Raw genomic sequence first — 23,632 nt, forward strand, 5'->3', positions numbered from 1 at the left:
CCACTGAAGACATTCTTCAGCCTCCAAACGCTGACACCATTGCATACACTAGCAAGATTTTGCCGAAAGGACCCTGATATAGCTGTCTCTTGTGAGACTATGCCGGGGCCTAGCAAACACAGAAGTGGATGCTCACAGTCAGCTATTGGATGGAACACAGGACCCCCAATGGAGGAACTAGAGAAAGTACCCAAGGAGCTAAAGGGATCTGCAACCCCATAGGTGGAACAACAATATGAACTAACCAGTACCCCCGAGAGCTCGTGTCTCTAGCTGCATATGTAGCAGAAGATGGCCTAGTGGGCCATCAGTGGAAAGAGAGGCCCGTTGGTCGTGCAAACTTTATCTGCCTCAGTACAGGGGAACGCCAGGGCCAAGAAGTGGGAGTGGGTGGGTCGGGGAGCGGGTGGGGGACTTTTGGGATGGCATTGGAAAGGTAAATGAAATAAATACCTAATAAAAAATAAATAAAATAAACAAACAAACAAAAAAAGAAACTTTAATATAGAGAAGAAAACTGAAGCGTATGGCAGCCACAGCTACAGGAAAGGCTGGTAATCTCCAATGACATTCCCATCAGCACTTATCTAAGTCAGCCTCTTAGTACCTGATACATCAAACCCAGCTTTTAATGAAAGTTTACAAGGTTGGACGGCAATTAGGACCTGCCCCTGTGTGCGTGTAAACATGGGATAGGGGGTATAGGGAGGGGAGGTAAACAAAGGATAGCCTCTATTCCAAAGAGAAAGATGGAAAGAACACCAGAAATCATAAGTAGGTAGTGGGATAGCTTAAGCTTAGAGGTGGACAGGACAGGCGGTAGCAAGGAGTGGGGCCACATGTGGCTTGCCATAAGGGGAAGGAAAACAGACACCTCATGCCAGCTCAGCCAGGTGACCCTGAGAGAAAGACTAAAAGTCTCACAGGATAGCCCATCATTCTCACAAGGCTTAGACCCAATTAGGGGACTTGGAGAGAGAGTAACTCCCCCTGCATGATGAGACAACATTGCAGAGGAGATCTGTTTTGTCCCTTCCTGTATTCCAAAGGGCTGAGTCTTGATTCCAGCCTGTTTACAACTGAGCTAATCCAGCGACTCCAAAACAGGGGAGCCGAGAAACAGCCTGAAGGCCTAGGTGGGTGGAGTGTGGGTGATAAGTGACTAAGATAGTTATCTGTGGTAGCAGTTGACAATGGTTGGTAGCTTCACCCTTGGTGGCAAGGAACAGATATCAACACCTGATGATAATTGAAAAGGCTTACAGCTACAGGTCAGAAGGTGGCTGGAAGTCTTCGAAAGGATATGGAAGAAGGAAGCTTGCTTTCTTTTTGCCTCTCACTCTTGCTACCAAATTCATTCCTTCATTGGCATTAGAACCTTTGTCTTCAAGATTCCTGTGCATAACTGAAGACCAGCTGAGCATGCAGCTTCATGGACTGAACAACTACTAGAGTCTTAGAACCTTCTGATCATAGGCAGCCACTGTCAGATTAGCTGGGCCTCCACCCCTAAGCTATCCTAATAAATCCCCTTTCTCTATGTAGAAGGAGATTCATTCTGTAAGTTCTGTTACTCTAGAGGTCCCTGACTCTCCGTGAGGATGGGGACAACGGGGGTAAAAATGGTAGCAAGGGAATGAGGTGTGACACAGGTGGTGTTTGATACTTTGTTCAGCAGACTGACCAGAACTGTGATCACCAGACTTAGGATAGAAGTTACTTCTGGAGGGACATTGAAACTGACATGGGACTTTAGTAGTTTTTGTGATGTGGCATAATCTTCACAAGGTAGAAGAAGCTGTAGATATCTGAGTGACTTAAATTAGCTTATAATCTGTGTTGGCAAACTGCCAAAACAATCAAGCTATGATGAGAGTGGCAAAGCAGATGACACGGTATATCTAGGTCACTGTACAAAGATTTATGTCAAGCTGAACTCTCCACAGGGGGCGGGGGGGGGGGCGGAGACAAAGGCTAGAAACTCACCTGCTGCTGATCATGCTAGCCTGGGAATCAGATAGGAGACCTTCATTCTCCTTCCTGTCCTCCACTGCAAATTCCCCAGTCTCATCCCCAGCCCAGTAGCAGAGCACTTGCAGGGGACTGTTCTCCCTCTCCAGAACCACTCCCTTAGGACTCCTCTAAATCTTGTAGTAGACACAGATTTCCTCCTTCCTGTGAATTCATTAAGCTTACTCCCCTTCTAGCCCATCCCCTGGTAGCCACACCTGGAAGAGAACCCCTGTCAGGCCACCTACAACCAACAACATTTCCCAGGATCCAGAGAAGGCAACAGAAACCAAGCAATGAAAACAGTTACCCAATATCAGTACCTGGATTCCACTCATCAAATACTGTTCATTGATAACTCTCAATATCAACAGTCTCAATTTCCCAATAAAATAACATGAACTAACAGATTGGATTGGAAGACAGGATTTATCTTTCTGCTGCATCCAAGAAACACACCTTACCAGCAAGGAGAATTGACCCATCCAGCAGGTCCAGTTATTCGAGGGTCTCGAGGGGACCTTCTCCTAAGAACCAAATGGGGGGATAGGGAGAGACGAGAACCTTGTGTAATGAACGACACACAGAAGCAGTCTGAGTAACATCAAGGTTCCAATGTATTGAGCAAGGCCCAAGGCTTAAATGCACAAGCCAAAGGGGAAGTGCCTTTCAGCAGGAGGGGTGGGGCAGCAGAATTGTACAAGCAAAAGGGGAAGTACAGGTACTTATCAGCGGGAGGGGTGGGGCAATAGAAAATTTTCTTTTGGCAGCTACACGGGGAAGCAGGAACTTGGTGGTATCAGGGTGTGGTCAGGACATCTGGCGCTGACTTAGGGCTGGAACATCCTGAACAGTGTGCTGGTGGCCTGCTTTTGACCCCCTTTTCTTCTGGGGGGGAGAGGCCCAATTCAGAGATGAGGACAATTGTGTTGTCTTAATGGCTCCCAACAGACAATTATCACCTAACACAGCAGGTTCAGTCATTTTAATATCTGACAAGATAGGCTTCAAACTCAAACTTGTCAGAAGATGTAGGGAAGAACACTACATACTCATTAAAGGAAAAAATCAACAAAGGATATCACAATTCTAAACATTTATGCACCAAACACAAAGGCACCCACATTCATAAAAGAAACACTACTACAGCTAAAACCACTGATCCTCACAAAGTGATAGTGGAGTCTTCAATATCCCCCTCTCTCCAATATTGGGATAATTCAGACAAAAACTAAACAGAGACATGCAAGATTTAAGTAACATAATAAATCAAATGGACCCAACAAAAATTTACAGAACATTTTACCTACACACAAAAGAATATCTTCTTCTCAGCAACTTATGGAAGTGTCTCCAAAAATTAACTACATGACTGGACATAAAGCAAGTTTCAACAGATACAAGAAAGTTGAAATAACACCTGTGATGGTTTGTATATCCTTGGACCAGGGAGTGGCACCATTTGAAGGTGTGGCCTTGTTGGAATAGGTGTGACCTGGTTGGAATGGGTGTGTCACTGTGGGTGTGGGTATAAGAGCCTCACCCTAGTTGCCTGGAAGTCAGTCTTCCACTAGCAGCCTTTGGATGAAGACATAGAACTCTCAGCTCCTCCAGCGCCATGCCTGCCTGGATACTGCCATGCTCCCACCTTGATGATAATGGACTGAACCTCTGAACCTGTAAGCCAGCCCCAATTAAATGTTGTTTTTTTTTATAAGACTTGCCTTGGTCATAGTGTCTGTTCACAGCAGTAAAACCCTAACTAATACAACACCCTACATTCTATCTAGCCATGGGTTAAAGCTGGATATCAATAACAACAGAAATAATAGAAAGTTTACAAACTCATGAAAACTGAAAAACTCACACTGAATGAAAACTGGTTCAAGACAGAAATGAAAATGAATCTGAAAAATGTTTTACCGGGGCTGGAGAGACGGCTCAGCGGTTAAGAGCAGTGGCTGCTCTTCCAGAGGTCCTGAGTTCAATCCCCAGTAACCACATGGTGGCTCACAACCATCTATAATAATGGGAACTGATGCCCTCTGGCATGCAGGTGTACATGCAGATAGAACACTCACAAACATAAAATCAATCAATCAATCAATCAATCAGTAAGTAAGTAAGTAAATAAATCCTGAAAAACAAAACCAAAAAGTTTTATAATTGAATGAAAATGCAGGTGTAGCCGGGCGTGGTGGCGCACGCCTTTAATCCCAGCATTTGGGAGGCAGAGGCAGGTGGATTTCTGAGTTCGAGGCCAGCCTGGTCTACAGAGTGAGTTCCAGGACAGCCAGGGCTATACAGAGAAACCCTGTCTCGAAAAACCAAAAAAAAAAAAAAAAAAAAAAAAAAGAAAGAAAAAAAAAAAAAAAAGAAAATGCAGGTGTACATGCAGATAGAACACTCACAAACATAAAATCAGTCAATCAATCAATCAATCAATCACTCGGTAAGTAAATAAATTCTGAAAAACAAAAACAAAAAGTTTTTTTGGTTTTTTTTTTTTTTTTGTATTTTTTTTTTGTTTTTTCGAGACAGGGTTTCTCTGTGTAGCCCTGGCTGTCCTGGCACTCACTTTGTAGACCAGGCTGGCCTCGAACTCAGAAATCCGCCTGCCTCTGCCTCCCGAGTGCTGGGATTAAAGGCATGTGCCACCATGCCCAGCTGCCTGATTATTTTTATGAGACTACAATTACTCTGTTACTTAAACCACAGAAAGACCTAACAAAGAAAGAAAATTATAGACCAAATTCCTTTATGAACATAGACGCTAAAGCTCTCAATAAAATACTGGCAAAATGAATACAATAGCACATCAAAAAAACCATTCACCATGATCAAGAAGGCTTCATCCCAGAGTTGTTTCACATACAGAAATCAATAAATGTAATCCATCAAATAAACACATACTGAAAGACAAAAAACACCCAATCATTTCATTAGATGCAGAAAAAGCCTTTGACAAAATCCAACACTCCTTCATGTTAAAGGTCCAAGAGAGACTAGGGGTACAAGACACATTCCTAAACAAACAAACAAACAAACAAACAAACAAACAAACAAAAAAAGTCCCCTGTAGCCTCCCTGAGCCTTGAGTAGGCTGGCTTTGACCTTGCTGCCACTGAGAATGAGACCACCTGGGGTGGAGCCTTCTGACTTAGATGGCTCTATTGTTTTGTTGTACCTGCTACTGCTCTTCTCCAAGACACTGCTACCTGCGGAGAGGCCCTTGAGATATTCTGGAGACAGCGTCCAGCAGATCGCCTACAGGCTGACAACAGGCACCAAGAATGGATTGGCAGGGGATGGGTCTCCTCCCCCCTTTATAAGCACAGACTCTTAGTAAACTTTGGGGGCCTTGAACAGAAACATGTCTTGGCCTCCATTATTTCTCTTGCCATTTCCTTCCATACAGCTCTTGCCTCCCACTCAGGAACCCAGTTAGTGTGGCTGCAGGTGGCTATAGGTGGTGGATCAACCGAGAGAACACTGTCTTGGTAGAGCTCTGCAAGAAAGATTAAGAAGAATATGTATCTGGCACAGTGAGCAACACTTTGTATTCATGCTAGCACTGACTTTAAACTTCATCTTTTCAAAATTGTTGCGGTAGGTGCAAAGGGATACAGGCTAGACTGAGTCAGCGTTGGCTCAGCACTGATATCGGCTAGGGGTTGACAGTGGAAAATGGGAGTGAAAAAGAAAACAGGCATTTGTCCGCAGTCAAGAACTGCATCAGGCAAGAGGAGTAGGGCTTAAAATAATAAAATAAAAATAGTAAAATTAAAAAAAAATAGGGAGAGAGAGAGATCAAGAGAGAAGGAAAATGAATTTCAGAACTCTCCCAGGCACACAGGGAAATCTGGAGACATCTGGGCTTCTCTCTGGCCCCTACAGGAGACAGATTTGGTTACATCAAGTTCTCTACCTTCTCTGTGTTGTTTGTGTTTGGTGCACCAATATATGTTCACGTGTCAATTCATGTCTGTCTTTGTTTCGTTGTATGAATGACTGTTGTTTTATGTTTCATGTTGAAAAAGAAAAATGGTTAAAACTTTATCTGCTGGCTTTCCATCTCTTGATTTAGTCAGTTTACACAGCAAAGGCTGATTTAATTCGCCCTGCACTGTAGCCAGGAGTGATGCACAGCAAGGAAGCTCCTGCTGAAAAACTGTTTTTAAAAAAAGGACTCTGCAGCTTCTTAGCTCTAAGGCAAAAAAAGCTGATAGTTGGTTTTTTTCCTAGAAAATTCTCTACAATTGGGTTCAGCAATTGACAAAGTGCTTTTTATCTTGAAATTATAGCTATAAAAAGTAAAATTCTTTGATTGGTCTAAATTTATAAGATTTGTGTAGCCACTTAATTTGGTTTTTTACTGGTCTTAAAGGTGTAAATGTGCTCTGCATGTCTTGGTCATAGAATATTGGCTTATAGTTATTGGGTATGATCAAAAAGGTGTAACTTGGTTACAAAAAAGTTAGCTTTAAATTGGTAACTCAGGATTGGAGTCATTTTAAATAACAACACATGGCAAAAACCAGCCCAGAAAACTAAGTCTCTAGGATACTTCTAAATTGAGATAATATTTTATGTAATTCTTATCCTAGAAAGTAGACTTATAGAGATAAGATTTAAAACAATGTGTCTTCAATGAAGCATTAAAATTTGCACTGTATGTATTCACATGTATAAATTGGCAGCCAAACTTCGTAACATGATATTGATGTTTCTATTATTGATTTTAAAGATGACAAATTATTTAAAATTGGGTTTTGCTCACCAAAAGTTTTATATATATATAAACATCTAACATTGCATTAAAAAACTTAAATTATAGTTAAAATTGCCAATGTTCCATTGACTGCAGCTTGCAGTTTGATTGCAAATTTAAGATCTTTAATTCACCTATATATTGTTATTAGGATAATTACAAGAGTAATCATCTTATGAGAATGCTAATACAGCTCTTTGTGGCCATGCAGCCATACAATGCTCAGAGCAGGCTCAGCTGGGCTTGTGTGACTTTCTTTTTTACAAACAGTGCCTAAGGAAGTTCTTGCCTGCCTTCAGGGGAATTTCTTTTTAGCTAAAAGAACATTGCTGCAGATCTATCCAGATGTTGTTCTAAATAAAGTTTAAATTCAGAATTTATAAAAGGTCAAACAGGCTGTAGAACTTATAAAGACATTACAATATAGCTTGCCTACTTCATATAAAGTTATTATAGATTTAAAAGTTTGTTTTTTCCTTTGCATCCTGATAATTGTAAAGGATTTGCTTCTAGTGAACTGGTGGTCACTGGAAAATTTTGTCTCTAGGTATGGCTCATATAGCTTTACATTATGTAAGAAAATTTTTTTATTGTCTCTGCTTCAGTACAAGAAGCTAAGAGTTTGAATCTTTCAGTGTATATTGTTTCCTAAGTGGAAAGTATTTTATTAGCTAATGCCTCTAAAGGGAAGCTTACTTCAAATCTTTGCTCTCACACAATGAGTTTTAAAGTTCTGGGGAGTAGCTGTTGCTCCAGAAAAGATTCAGAGGCAATATCTTTATAATATTTAGGGTTTTAGTTATATTAGAAAATTATGGTACAGAAAATCTAAGAAAGAAAAATTGATTTGCTTCAAAATTTTTATTTTCAAAAGCTTCTAGGAGATGTTAATTGGCTAAGACCTCACCTTAAGGTTTTAAAGTGACTTAAACCTTTGTTAGACGTTATCTCGAGAGACACAAATTAACTAGTAAAACAAAAGGCTTTGCAGAAAATAAGGGAAGCTTTTATAATTGTTATCAATTATAATCAATGGTAATTAAATACTAGCTGCTTATTTTAGTTATGGCTATTAAATGTGCCCACAGCAATGCTTTGGCAAGAGAAAACATTAATGTAAGATCATCTTTCTTCACCTCAAAGTAAAGATTTAACATCCTATTATAAGGCTGCTGTGGTGCTAATAAAGAATTGTAAGATAAATTCATATATTTTAGAAAAACTATAACAAAAAATTGTGTCTTAAAAACACGACAATGTCTGTTCCTTTTTCCAGACAGCAACTAAATTGGTTATTGCTGAATATTGATATTTGGCCTATTGCATACCATCATTTTAAATAAAATTGATAATCACTATCCTAAAGATAAGTTAAAAATTGTTTTTATGCATGCTTTTGTACCTTTTATAAATTCATGCATATATGCATCCCATCTACTGTATTAAAAAACAACCCTTATATGGGAGAAAAGTATATGTGAATTGGATCACATGTTTATTCTTTTGAGTTTCCTTCTGCTTCAGCACAGATAATTATATTGTGTGCTGTAGACGGTGTTTTAAAATGTTGAATAATCAAGCTTTAATTTGTATATTAATAGTCAATATATATCTCAGAGCTTACAATTGCTTAAAATTGTTCATTCCTCAGTTACTATAAATTTTCAAATTTGTAATTGTTTATGCATATACAACTCATAAGAAAAAAAAATGCTGTTCTTTTAAGAAGGCTGTCTTTGGGCATTTAAAAATTTGTCCTAGATTGCCTGGACAAGACCACTTAAGGCAATGCCATGCTAGATTTATATTCCAGCCAGATTACAGGCCTTACACAAAAATAATTGGCCATATTATCTCGTTCTTTACATCATCAAAATAGTAATGGCTTAAGATAATATTTTGGGGGCTGGAGAGATGGCTCAGCGGTTAAGAGCACTGACTGCTCTTCGAGAGGTCTTGAGTTCAATTCCCAGCAACCACATGGTGGCTCACAACCATCTGTAATTGGATCCAATGCCTTCTTCTGGTGTGTCTGAAACAGTGACAGTGTACTCATATACAATAAATAAATCTTAAAAAAAAGATATTTTGGTATTTTTAGAGAATGTGCATGTCAAATTGTAAAAAAATTGTTCTTAATGTCCTCAGTTTCTACCTATTTCCACATAATGGTGTTAGTTCTTGAGGACTTATACTTAATCAATTGCTGCAAATGGATACTCTTATTTCTGATTAATAAATAAATTATGCACATGTGGCTATTAATACCTTTTCAAGCTTTCTAGTTACAACTGCTCTACAAAAGAAACAACTAAAAGTGTAGTTAGCTATTGCCTATGTTAAATTTTTTTAAATATATATACTTGGTGTTCTAAATCAGATTAAAACAGATAATGGAACTGGCTATAACATTCAAGTATTTGAGATGTTTTGTCAGCAATTTAATGTTACCCATGCTACTGAGACTTTTTATAATTCTCAAAGACAAGGTATCATGGAACTTTAAAAACTATATCTTCTTAAAAAACAAAAAGGGGGAGGAATTATATCATCATGCACATTATTTAAATCACATTTTTATTTTAAAAATTATAAAATTTGGATGTCAGAAAACTTACTAAATGCCTTATAGTATCTTAAAAGTAGACATAATCATGTCTAGGTGAGATGAAAAGGATCTACTTATTGGCACATGGCTTGATCCTGAACAGCTACTCTATATTGGGGAAGAGGGAAAGCTTAGGTTTTCTCCACAGAATGCTGCAGAAACATGACAACTGCCAGAATGATTCGTGTGACAGGCTAACCTGTGAGTTTGCTGAATGCCCCGACTGTGGTGACAAGAAAGCTGCTTTGGGTATATGTTTCTGACCCACCTTTGCTTGCCTTTGTACCAGATTGGATAAGCTAAGCTGCCTTGCTTCAAGCTTTTTAACCTTATGGGACAGAGAACATTAGAGACTATGGAAACTAACTTAAAAACGTAGTCATAAAGAGGAGTTATAATGATTCTTCTCTTTCCTTTAATGTGACGAGTTATTCTAACACAATCTTGGACTGGTCTAGTAATAATTCCAATATTAGAGATTCCTATTGAAGATAGCTAAAAATGCTTATTAGCTACCAGATTTAACTTGGAGCTTTGCCTATTTACATGAGAAACAGCCTTTCAGATGATTCTCAAAGTCACTTTCCCCACACTGGGAGGCCAGAATTTGAGCTTGATCATTGCTAATTTGCAACTGAATAGAGTACCTGGACTTCCCCAAAGAAGCTTTTATCCTGTTGCTTTTCAACTGTCTCGGCTTTGTTTTTCAAGCAGGTCAGTCAATGCCTTACAGACTGTCTTCAGCAAGCATGCAGCCCCCTCCAGCAGGCGCAAGTGGCAGAAATTCATCAATATGAAGAAGTGGCTTTGGTCTGATTGGAATAAGGTGTGCTATGAGGGCCAGTTAGCCAATGATAGGCAACCAGTTTCTGAACTATATCAATCTAAGACAGAGGTATATGCCAAGAGGCCGTAGTTTATTAATAATACACCACAGAGCCATGTTTGTGCAAAATAAACACAAACAAGCTGCATATATTCTCCTTGATGGATATGAATAGTTTGTGGAAAATCTGAGTCCCCAAGCCAGGCACGGCCACCAGCCACCATCATTCCCAGGCAGGACTATGGAGCATAAATAAAGTTTATGCCCCAGTCCAGCTAATTTTTATTACATATTTAGGGAGGAATTGTAGCCTCCTCCATCCTTGAGAAGGCTGGCTTTGACCTTGCTGCCACTGAGAATGAGACCACCTGGGGTGGAGCCTTCTGACTTAGATAGCTCTATTGTTCTGTTGTACCTGCTGCTGCTCTTCTCCAAGTCACTGCTACCTGCTGAGAGGCCCTTGAGATATTCTGGAGACAGTGTCCAGCAGATCACCTACAGGCTGGCAACAGGCACCAAGAATGGATTGGCAGGGGATGGGTCTCCTCCCCCCTTTATAAGCACAGAATCTTAGTAAACATTGGGGGCCTTGAACAGAAACATGTCTTGGCCTCTGTGGGGCGCCGCTACCTTCTGGTACTGAGCAATCGCCATTACAAGATGGCGATCATTTCCTCAGTACCAACTAGTAAACATCTAGTTTGCGCCTGCGCTGGAAATCCCCGCCCCGGGCAGCTCGCGCCTCAGGGATAACGTCATATGGGGTGATCAGTGTTGAGCCAATCATGGCTTGCCACGTCCGAGGCGGGGAGAATTTCCTATAAAAAGGATGGGCTCGGGCTGCCTGGCGTCTCCGGTTGTGAAGCTTATGCTCTCCCTCTCAAGACGCATAAAGCTTGCTGCAGAAGAACCCTACTGTGTGTGGTGTCCTCATTCGCGGGCGAATCAGCGAACACTCACATCTGGTGCCGAAATCCCGGGAAAACGAAGAACATCGCGAGCACCGTCGGAGACCCCTCGGTGACGGGGAGGGTCCAGAACTGCAGGAACTACGTCTCGGAAAGGTATGCCTGAACTTTACCTGACCCTTTCGCACTCCCTTCAACTAACCGGGCCGTGGGAGGGATTGCCCGAGGCTTTAATTATCGTCCTCGTGGCCTTGGTTGTATGGCTCCTAGCCCTCTTCCTTTGTGAACATAGAAGGTTGTGTTAAATTGAAGTTCTTACAACCCTAGCGCGCGTCAGTCTCTCGTAAATAAAAGAGCAAAGAGCGGAAAGGTGAGTCGCACTTTCATTTTTGCGCTCCCGTCCCCGCCTGAACGGGCCGCGCCTATACGATCTCGGAGACATAAAACTGCAGTCTCCTTTAGAGTATCATGGGGGCTTCTCAATCAGTACAAACTTCATTAAAAGAACTTCTCAAAAGAAGGGACCTGAAGCTTGGGGACAGAGTTCTTCGCCGCTTTGTCGAGGAAGTTGATCGAGTAGCTCCCTGGTATGCGGTGTCAGGATCTCTGACGCTGCCGTCATGGAATAAGCTAGGCAACGATCTAGAAACCTGTTCAGACCTCAGGTTGGGAGTTAAGGCCATATGGAAACTAGTTAAGAGTTGTCTTGAAGATGAGGCCTGTGAGGAGGAGTGAAAGAAAGGGCAAAAGGTTTTAGAAGCTATGCAGGAAGGTATGTCAGAATCCGAGCGTAGTGAGAGGATGGGTGTGCACACAAAAACCGTAAAAAAGGCAAAAAAGGGAAGTGAAAAAGGACCTCCCGGGAGAAACAGAAAGGGAGAGAAGGGGAGCAGCAGGCCCGGGTTATATCCGACCCGAGAACTGGCTGCCCTCCACCTAAGAGATACCTCGGATTCTTCCGAAACCGAGGACAGTAAACTGACCTCGGAGGAAGAGGGCGAGTTAGAAGAAGAAGCAGTTAGATATAAAGGAGAAAGGTATCACCCAGATGAAGGCGGACGACCTAAGTCATGTAAGCCCGCGCCCGGTGTCTCCTTTAAGGATAGGAGATTGTTGGCTGCCGCCATTCCCTCCGCTCCCCCACCTTATGAGGCCCGGTCATCCACAACTTCCTTTTTTCCCCAAAGGATCCTCCGCAAGCTACACTTAGCGTTTCCTGTTTATGAACAGGAAGGGGGGAGAATCTACGCTCCTGTAGACTATAGTCAGATAAAAGATCTTGCAGAATCAGTAAGAAAATATGGTCCCAATGCTAATTTTACTATTATGATTCTAGAAAGAATGGCACAAACTGCCATGACACCTAGTGATTGGCAAATGGTGGTTAAGGCCGCCTTGCCTACTATGGGACAATACATAGAATGGAAAGCCTTGTGGCATGAGGCAGCCCAGTCCCAGGCCAGGGCCAACGCAATAGCCCTTACGCCAGAGCAGCGGGATTGGACATTTGACCTTTTAACAGGCCAAGTCCCGTGGGCCGCAGATCAAATTAATTACCACTGGGGGGCGTACGCCCAGATTTCCAGCACAGCCATACGGGCCTGGAAGTCACTTAATCGCAAGGGAGAAACCACCAATCAGCTTACAAAAATTGTTCAAGGGCCCCAGGAGCCCTTTGCCGACTTCGTCGCACGCATGATGGAGGCGGCAGGAAAAATCTTTGGGGACCCAGAGGGGATAGGACCCTTTATTGAGCAACTGATTTTTGAACAAGCCACCCAGGAATGCAGGAATGCCATTGCTCCTAGAAAAATCAAAAGGGCTGCAAGAATGGCTAAGAATGTGTAGAGAGCTTGGAGGTCCACTTAGCAATACTGGCCTCGCGGCCGCCATCATGTTAGCACAAAAGCATCCTCCACAAAAGAAGACCGGTGAACGGACCTGTTTTAATTGTGGTAAGCCTGGACATTTCAAAAGAGATTGCAAAGCCCCAGACAAGAAGGGGGGGGTCTTGACCCTCTGCACGAGGTGTGGTAAAGGGTACCACAGAGCAGATCAATGTCGCTCAGTGCGAGATATACAGGGAAGGCTTTTGCCTCCATTAAATGTTCCTGCTCCCAATGTGTCAAAAAACGGGTCATTGGGCCCACGGTCCCAGGGCCCTCAAAGATATGGGAACCGGTTTGTCAGAACCTCTGGGATGGCGGAAGAAGCGACCCAGGAAGACCCACAAGGGTGGACCTGCGCGCCGCCTCCGACCTCCTACTAATGCCCCAAATGAGTATCCAACCAGTACCTATAGAGCCAATGTCACCTTTGCCCCCTGGGACCATGGGCCTTATCCTCGGACGAGGATCACTCACCTTACGGGGCCTAGTGGTCCATCCTGGGGTTGTTGACCACCTACACTCCCCCGAAATACAGGTCTTATGTTCCAGCCCCAGGGGCGTGTTTTCCATCAGTGCAGGGGATAGGATAGCTCAATTGCTGCTCCTCCCCGACACCCTCTGGGAGGGCTCCCCAGGCCCCAGTCCCAAAACGATGGGGTCGTCAGGAACTGATTCAGCCTACCTTGTTGTATCCCTGAATGAAAGGCCCAAACTCTGCCTCGAAGTAAATGGAAAAAGGTTTGAAGGTATTCTTGATACCGGGGCAGACAAAAGCATTATATCCACGCACTGGTGGCCAAAAGCTTGGCCCACTACAAAATCGTCCCACTCTCTACAAGGCCTGGGATATCATTCATGCCCTGCCATAAGCTCAATGAGTTTGACCTGGAAGGCTCCTGAGGGACAAAAGGGTAAATTCGAACCTTATGTGCTCCCGCTCCCAGTAAACCTTTGGGGAAGAGACATTATGCAACATTTGGGCCTAACCCTGTCCAATGAAAAAATCGTGTTGGGGGAAGGCTTGAACAAGGCAAAAAACATGATGCTAAAGATGGGCTACAGGACAGGCAAAGGATTAGGACGGTCAGAGCAAGGAGGAATTGAGCCTATTTCACCAGTAGGAAATATAGCCCGACAAGGACTGGGTTTTTCCTAGGGGCCATGGGGACGGTTCGGCCTATACCGTGGAAAACAGAGGACCCGGTGTGGGTCCCCCAATGGCCCCTATCCTCTGAAAAAATGGAGGCCGCAATACAATTAGTAAATGAACAACTAAAATTGGATCATATAGAACCTTCTACCTCCCCCTGGAATACTCCCATATTTGTTATTAAGAAAAGATCAGGGAAATGGAGGTTGCTCCATGACCTTAGAGCCATTAATGAACAAATGCATTTGTTCGGCCCTGTGCAAAGAGGCCTTCCTGTGCTCTCCGCCCTGCCCAGGGGTTGGAATTTGATTATAATAGATATTAAAGACTGTTTCTTTTCTATACCTCTATGTCCAATAGATAGGCCCAGATTTGCTTTCACCATACCCTCTGTTAATCATATGGAACCTGATAAAAGGTACCAATGGAAGGTTCTACCACAAGGAATGTCCAACAGCCCTACTATGTGCCAACTTTATGTGCAGGAGGCCCTTTCTCCAGTAAGGGATCAATTTCCCTCGTTAGTCATGCTCCATTATATGGACGACATCCTTCTGTGCCACAAGGACCTTGGCCTGCTTCAAAGGGCCTACCCCCTTTTACTTAAAACTTTGAGTCAATGGGGACTTCAAATAGCTGTAGAAAAGGTCCAAATTTCAAATACTGGACAGTTCCTGGGTACCATGGTGACACCAAATAACATCATACCTCAAAAATTAGAGATAAGAAGGGACCACCTCCATACCCTAAATGATTTTCAGAAATTGTTGGGGGACATTAACTGGCTTAGACCCTTTTTAAAAATCCCCACTTCGGAATTAAGATCTTTGTTCAATATCTTAGAAGGAGATTCGCACATCACGTCCCCCCGAACATTGACTCCAGCTGCTGATCTGGCCCTACAAAAGGTGGAAATGGCCCTGACACAAGCGCAGCTGCTCCGTATCGAAGAATCACAACCCTTTAGTCTGTGTGTCTTACAAACTGCCCATTTGCCAACTGCCGTTCTTTGGCAGAATGGGCCCCTGCTATGGGTTCACCCAAATGTATCCCCAGCAAAAATAATACATTGGTATCCTGAAGCCATAGCTCAGCTTGCACTCAGAGGCTATAAAGCGGCCATCACCCATTTCGGGCGTAGCCCCCACCTCTTGGTGGTGCCTTATACCTCTGTGCAAGTTCAGACCTTGGCCGCCACATCTAATGACTGGGCTATACTAGTTACAACTTTCCCTGGAAGCATAGACAATCACTATCCCAAACACCCGATCCTACACTTTGCCCAGAGCCAGTCAATTGTGTTCCCGCATGTAACGGTAAGAAACCCAATTAAGGAAGGGCTCATGGTGTATACCGATGGCTCCAAGAATGGTGTAGGGGCCTTTGTGGTCAATGGCAAAATATGTTCCAAACAATATAAAGAAGCATCACCTCAAGTAATAGAGTGTCTAGTGGTTCTGGAGGTATTAAAAACCTTCTCTGAACCCCTCAATATTGTGTCAGATTCTAGTTATGTAGTAAATGCAGTAAACTTGCTGGAGGTGGCTGGAGTAATCAAACCCTCTAGCACTTTAGCACAATTTTTTCAAGAAATACAATCAGTGTTGCTTCAAAGAAAATTCCCAGTTTTCATCACTCATATCAGGGCTCATTCAGGCCTACCTGGCCCCATGTCCCTGGGTAATGACTTGGCAGACAAAGCCACCAAATTAATAGCCACAGCCCTGTCATCCTCTGTGGAAGCTGCAAAAGGATTCCACAATCGCTTTCATGTAACGGCAGAAACGTTGCGCCGTCGCTTCTCCTTGACTAGGAAAGAAGCTCGTGACATCGTCACTAGCTGCCAAAATTGCTGTGAATTTCTGCCCCTCCCTCATGTGGGGATCAACCCCCGCGGCGTTCAGCCTTTACAAATATGGCAAATGGATGTCACACATGTCCCCTCCTTTGGCAAGTTACAATATCTTCATGTGTCCGTTGATACCTGCTCTGGCATTATTTTTGCATCTCCCCATGTGGGAGAAAAGGCAACACATGCGATCCAACACTGCCTCGAGGCTTGGAGCGCTTGGGGACAACCTAAATTTATTAAAACTGATAACGGACCAGCTTATACTTCACAAAAATTTCAAAGCTTTTGTCGCCAAATGGGAGTAACGCATCTAACTGGTATCCCATATAACCCACAAGGTCAAGGCATTGTTGAGAGAGCACATTGGACCCTTAAATCTTATGTTGTTAAACAAAAAGGGGGCGCTGATGAAGCTATACCCCGTACGCCAAAAGTGTCTGTGTCATTGGCACTATTCACCCTCAATTTTTTAAATCTTGACGCACACGGCCATACTGCAGCAGAACGACATTGTTCTGAACCAACTAGACCCAAAGAATTAATAAAATGGAAAGATGTCCTAACCAACAAATGGAGAGGCCCGGATCCTATTCTAATAAGATCCAGGGGAGCTGTTTGTGTTTTCCCGCAGAACGAACAAAATCCATTCTGGGTCCCAGAAAGACTAACACGATCAATACCCCAAGATGATGAAGATCGCCCTGCTGATATTGGGAATCACCCTGCCCCTGCAAGTGACATCCCAACGGGAGGAGCTCCGATGGGGAATAATGTCGACGTTCCCGCTGCCAATGCCAGTGACACATGATGCGCAAGTATTCCCCCGCTTGTTTGTGACCGAAGATACCTTAGGTTTACCATATTTACCATGGGACCCACAAGCTGAACGGGTAATAGATAATAGAACCTTTATATTTAAAGGGAGCTTGTGTTTCATCAGCGGCAACCCATCAAATTACTGTATTGGGTTATTGCCACAGGTCTCTACACTCATTTCCAATGTATGGGCCGCTAATGGAACCCACTGGTGTGCAAATGCAACTTCAATTATAGCAGTTTGGCCTAAAAGCATTATCCAACTTGTTAAACAACCCAAATTGGCACCCTTTTGCTCTACCAAGGAAGAGACATTGTCAATCTTACCATGGTCCGGTTGCCAATCTCGCAGAACGGGGACTATTGGGAATCACTTTACCTTTTCTCCCCCTCTGGCCAATGGATCATTCCATATTGCAAAACTCAATGGTCTGGATAACCCCAGGGCCACCGGCAACCCTTTTGATTTGTGGTTGCTGTGCGGCCTTAATGGCAGTTGCACAGATTTAACCCCCATAGGCTTTGTGCAAGGAGCACGTATTAAAAAGGGGGTATTATGCTCACAGTCATTTGGCGATAAGTCCCCCTGGGCCTCCCAACAGATTAAGGATTTTGGACCGGTGCCTGTATGCGTTTGGCCCCCTTTTTTATGGGTAGTTAGTAATTCCACCAGCTCACATGATTTTAGTCAGTTAAATTGTAGTGAGAATGCCTGTTATTATGTGATGTGCTGGAATGCTACTAAATTTCCTTTAGCTTTGATAATGCGCTTGCCCCGATTTATTCAGGTCCCGGTGGTGGCGCCCAGCTCTTTGGCCTTGTTTAGAGAAAAAAGAGATTTTGGAGTATCGGCAGTTATAGTTGGTACCTTAGCGGCAGTGGGGATCACTGCCTCGGTTACCGCCTCTGCGTTAGCTTTGAGCGGGACAATACAAACGGCCGATACCATCAACCAACTCTCGGCCTCAATCACTGTAGCCATGGATAAGGGGCATTTCGCATACTCCCAATTACAGGGGGGTCTGTTATTGGTGAACCAACGTATAGACTTGGTTCAAGAACAAATAGACATTCTTTGGCAAATTGCCCAATTGGGATGTGAAATGAAACTGCCAGGCCTCTGTATTACCTCCATACAATTTAAAAATTTTACCCGTGCTGCAAACCTTTCTAAGAATTTGTCCTTACAGCTGAGAAATAATTGGTCGATGGAATTTGATCAGACTCTCCAAGAGCTTCGGATGGCTATAGTAGAGATCAACTCCACGCGACTTGATTTTTCCCTGACTGAAGGCTTCGCGTCCTGGATTTCATCGGCCTTCTCTTATTTTAAAGAATGGGTGGGGGTGGGCTTATTCGGAATCATCCTCTGCTTTGGACTGGCACTTAGCTTATGGTTAATCTGCAAATTATATAAGAAAAATAATAGAGACAAAATCATGATATCCCAGGCGCTTGCTGCCCTGGAGCAGGGGCAATCTGCACAGGTATGGTTGGCGGCGCTTAAACAAAATTGATTTGCACCACTGGTCGCTGGCTGCCCACGCCTTAGCGGGTGAGCTTCAGCAGCCCTAGAGGATTGTAGAGCAATGCATCGCACAGGTGGTCCCCCCGTCCCACCTGGGGAATATGCCGTCTAGTGGGGGTTTCCTGCCCTAGTCTTCCCCTCCTCGAAAAAATGGCAGAGGGACAGGTCGGAGCAACTTCGGGTCCCACTCAAGCCTAGTTGTTGCTTGCGGACATAGTTCTTACATCTCTGAGTAAGAGGATTCGGCCAATGTTCCCGTCCTCTCATACTGGGTGTCCAGTTGGTTTTATTAGACAAAAAAGGGGGAGATGTGGGGCGCCGCTACCTTCTGGTACTGAGCAATCGCCATTACAAGATGGCGATCATTTCCTCAGTACCAACTAGTAAACATCTAGTTTGCGCCTGCGCTGGAAATCCCCGCCCCGGGCAGCTCGCGCCTCAGGGATAACGTCATATGGGGTGATCAGTGTTGAGCCAATCATGGCTTGCCACGTCTGAGGCGGGGAGAATTTCCTATAAAAAGGATGGGCTCGGGCTGCCTGGCGTCTCCGGTTGTGAAGCTTATGCTCTCCCTCTCAAGACGCATAAAGCTTGCTGCAGAAGAACCCTACTGTGTGTGGTGTCCTCATTCGCGGGCAAATCAGCGAACACTCACAGGCCTCCATTATTTCTCTTGCCGTTTCCTTCCATACAGCTCTTGCCTCCCACTCAGGAATCCAGTTAGTGTGGCTGCAGGCTGCTATAGTCCCCAACCAATATCAACCTAAATGTAGGGAATCGCAAAGCATTTCCACTAAAATCAGGAACAAAACAAGGTTGTCCATTATCTCCATACCTATTCAATATAATATTTAAAGTCTTAGCTAGAGCAATACGGAGATAGGGGGATTCAGACAGGAAAAGAAGAAGTCAAAGTATCTTTTATTTGCAGATGATAAGATTAAATACATAAATGACCATAAAAAACCCACCAGGAAACTTCTACAAGAGATAAATACTTTCAGCAAGGTAGCAGGATACCAAATTAACTCACAAAAATCAGTATTCTTCCTATATGTAAATGACAAATGGACAGAGAAAGAAATCAGGAAACTTTCACTATAGCCTCAAAAAAATATAAGTATCTTGGGATAGCCCTAACAAAGCAAATGAAGGACTCATGTGATAAAAACTTTAAGACACTGAAGGAAGAAATTGAAGAACATGACAGAAGATGGAAAGATCTCCCATGCTCAGGGATCAGTAGGATCAATATACTGAACGTGGCCGTCCTACCAAAAGCAGTCTGTAGATCCAGTGTAATCATGATCAAAATTTGAACACAATTCTTCATAGAAACTGAAAGGACAATTTTCAGCTTCATATAAAAATGCACAAAAGAAATCCTATTGAAAACAATTCTGAAAAATGAAAGAACTACTGGAAATATCATTATCCCTGATCTCAGTTAGTACTATAGAGTAAAACATCATTGCCACCACCATCATCATCATCATCACCATCACCACCATCATCATCATCATAAACATCATAAGCATGGTATTGGCATAAAACAGACACAAGTCCATACAACTGAGGAAACCTGATTTTTGATAAGCAAAAAATGCACACTAGGAAAAGGACGGAATAGATGTCAAGAACAACAATTAATAAATGGGACCTTGTGAAATTGAAAAGCTTCTGTATGGCAAAAGACACCATCATTTGGTCAAAGATGCAGGATACAGAATGGGAAAAGTTTATTAATTACACATCCCATAGAGAGTTAATATCTAAATTATATAAAGAACTCAAAAAACTGGACATCAGGAAAACAAATAACCCAATTAAAATGGGCTACACCCACTCCAACAAGTGCAGAACAGTATTTACAAAATGAAACAATGAAATTTGCATGTAAATGGATGATGTTAAATAAAATCATCAGCCAGGTGGTGGTGCACACCTTTAATCCCAGCACTGGGGAGTCAGAGGCAAGTGGATCTCCCTGAGTTCAAGGCCAGTCTGGTCTATAGGGTGAGTTTTGAGAAAGCCAAGACTTTGGAGAGAAACCCTGCTCAAAAAACCAAACTTCCCACCCTTGCCCCCTACCTCCAGATGATTTGTATATGCTCAACCCAGGGAGTGGCACTGTTAGAAGGCCCTGTTGGAGTAGGTGTGTCACTGTGGGTTTGGGCTTTAAAACCATCATCCTAGCTGCCAGGAAGTGAGTCTTCCAACTAGCAGCCTTCAGATGAAGATGTAGAACTCTCAGCTCTGCTCGAACCATGCCTGCCTGGATGCTGCCATGCTCCCACCTTGATGATGATCGACTGAACCTCTGTATATGTATGCCAGCCCCAATTAAATGTCCTTTATAAGACTTGCCTTGGTCGTAGTGTCTGTTCACAGCAATAAAACCCTAACTAAGACACCTACTACAACCAAAGTCTCTTAAAATATATACATACAGGGAAGAAATCCAAATGGAATCATCAAATAACAGGGGAGACAAAAACCCTAATAGGCATCTCTCACTACCCAGTGAAATCTCCAGTGTCAGGAATGGATTACGTCTGATTCAGTTTTTGGTCACATGAGCCCCATGGATACCCACAAATAATTCAAGTAACTGCCTAGGCTTTTGGTTGCTCTTCACAAGCCAATGGTAAGACCCCATTGCTAAAGACAACACCTCCATAACTCATTGAACATGGAGAAGTAGAGCTGGTGTCTACCTAAAGCCTTCACCCCACTAATTAGTGTCATGGTACCAGAAGGCACTTTGCATGCCTCAACCCTCTGATAGACAATGGGGATCTGCTGGGGAGATCAACAGTGGCACAAACATGGAAGGAACCACTATCTGATTGGATTTGTGGCCCTCTCTATGAATTGGAACTCATGCCTGACACTGCCCAGGTGACCAAGAACCTGAACTAGGTAAGCCATACTGATGGGCCAGCCCTTGGCCCAGCAGTGGATAGCCAACACAAGACTAACTCAAAAGTGTTTTTGGAGATTTTTTTTTGTCCCTATTGCTTTTTTTTTTTAACCTTACTGGACTTTTGCTTGAGTATTATGGCTCCCGATTTTAAGTTTTTATGGTGTGTGTGTGTGCACATTTCTCAAGCTTTTTTTTTTTTTTTTTTTTTTTTTTTGCTTTTTGTTTTATTTATTTATTTATTCTTAGATTTATTTATTTATTTGTTTATTTATTTAATGTATATGAGTTCACTGTAGCTATATAGATAGATGGTTGTGAGCCATCATGCGGTTGTTGGGAATTGAACTCAGGACTTCTGCTCACTCTGGCCCTGCTCCCTTCTGCCCTGCTCGCTCCAGCACAAAGATTTATTTATTATTATATGTAATTACACTGTAGCTGTCTTCAGATACACTGGAAGAGGGCGTCAGATCTCATTACGGATGGTTGTGAGCTACCATGTGGCTGCTGGGATTTGAACTCAGGACCTTTAGAAGAGCAGTCAGTGTTCTTAACTGCTGAGACATCTCTGTACCCCCCTGTTTTATTCTTGTTTGTTTATTTTTCTTTTTTTCTTTCTATGCTTTCTTAAGAGGAAAAGAAGGCAGAATGAGTGAGATTGAAGAGGGGGAAGTTATGAGGATCTGAGAAGAGATGAGGGAGGGAACCATGATAAGAATATGTTGTATGAAAAATAATTTTCTTTCTTTCTTTCTTTCTTTCTTTCTTTCTTTCTTTCTTTCTTTCTTTCTTTCTTTCTTTCTTTCTTTCTTTCTTTCTTTCTCTCTTTTTCCCTCCCTCCCTCCCTCCCTCCTTTCTTTCTTTCTTTCTTTCTTTCTTTCTTTCTTTCTTTCTTTCTTTCTTTCTCTCTCTCTCTCTCTCTCTCTTTATCCCTCCCTCCCTCCCTCCCTCCCTCCTTCCTTTCTTTCTTTCTTTCTTTCTTTCTTTCTTTCTTTCTTTCTTTCTTTCTTTCTTTCTTTCTTTCATGACACAGGGTTTCTTTGTATAGTTCTGCCTGTCATTCTGTACTGCATGGAAGGCACCATAAAGATGGTGTGTTTTGTGGGATCTATGCTGCAGTTCCAACCATCCCTTCCCTTCAAAATGAAGTAAGAAGCACTCCATAAAATGGTATCTCTTAGGGCAAGACATAACCTGAAAAAAATTTTTTATGCAATACTGAATAATTTAACACAGCCAGTTCTCAATACACTGCCACCCCAAATGCCCCATATGGCGTGGGCTAGAACCAGGCTTTACCTATCTCTACAAGTTTCCCTGTCAAGTGAGTTAGTTGAGAAGTGTATGGGGAACTCTCCTTCCTACTCTCAACTCTGTCCTTAGGTATGATGGTAGTGTGTGTGTGTGTGTGTGTGTGTGTGTGCGTGCGCGCGCGCGCGTGCGCATGTGCATGTGTTTATATGTGTATTGTGCAAGCACATACACAGTGCAGTGGATGCTTCTCTTATTGTCATGGTGACTGATGCTTCTACACTTGCCCTTGTTATACTGTGAACTAATGACCTCGGAGCACTGTCATTTCTTCCTGTGCCACATGAGAGGGATATGATTTTCAGGCCAGAGAGATTTGTGCCTAGAGAATGGTAAGCCAATTCTTCTGGTTGATTGGCACTCATACTCTGGAGCAACTTTAAACTTTCTTCATATGCAATTTCAGTGCTGTTGGCTAAATGGTTTCAGCTCTAAGTTTGAGGGATGAAGGCTCCAAACATCTTCCTTAAAGATAAACTCATGAAGGTGAAGAGGTCAGCTCAGGACCTTTGGAAAATTCTACCAGGCACCTCTGCCCTCCTGGAAGAGAGAGGTCATGAAGCATGTAGGCTGGAAGGGAGGCTGATTAAGCCCCTACTACCTCATTCCCTAAAGACCAATCAGTTTAAAGAGCACATTGTTCCACCAATCATATTGTGCCTAGATACTGATGCTCTATTCCACCCCTGGAAGCTTTATAAAAACTCACCAAACAGACCACCCTGGGTTCCCAATTTTCCTTTGGGTGCAGGATGACCCCAGCACGATGGAACAATAAATTCCTCTTGCTTTTGAATCGATCCCCAGTTCCACATGGTTCACTCAGAGGATCCTGGTACCTAAGGCTCATCAGAGTCTTACAAAGGAAATAAAATAATAGAAAAGTCACCTAAAATGAGTGACTTTTAGTGAATCAAAGAGCATGTTTGGGTGGGGGTGGGGTTTGGTGATAAACCAAACAGTTCTAGATTTTATGAATATTATGAGGAGACTACAGCATACAAAACACAGTCCTCACCTCTGAGGAGATGGCTTTC

The sequence above is a fragment of the Mus caroli genome, unplaced genomic scaffold (assembly GCF_978045245.1).
Source record: "Mus caroli unplaced genomic scaffold, Mus_caroli_1 scaffold_1, whole genome shotgun sequence".
Classification (NCBI taxonomy): Eukaryota; Metazoa; Chordata; class Mammalia; order Rodentia; family Muridae; genus Mus; species Mus caroli.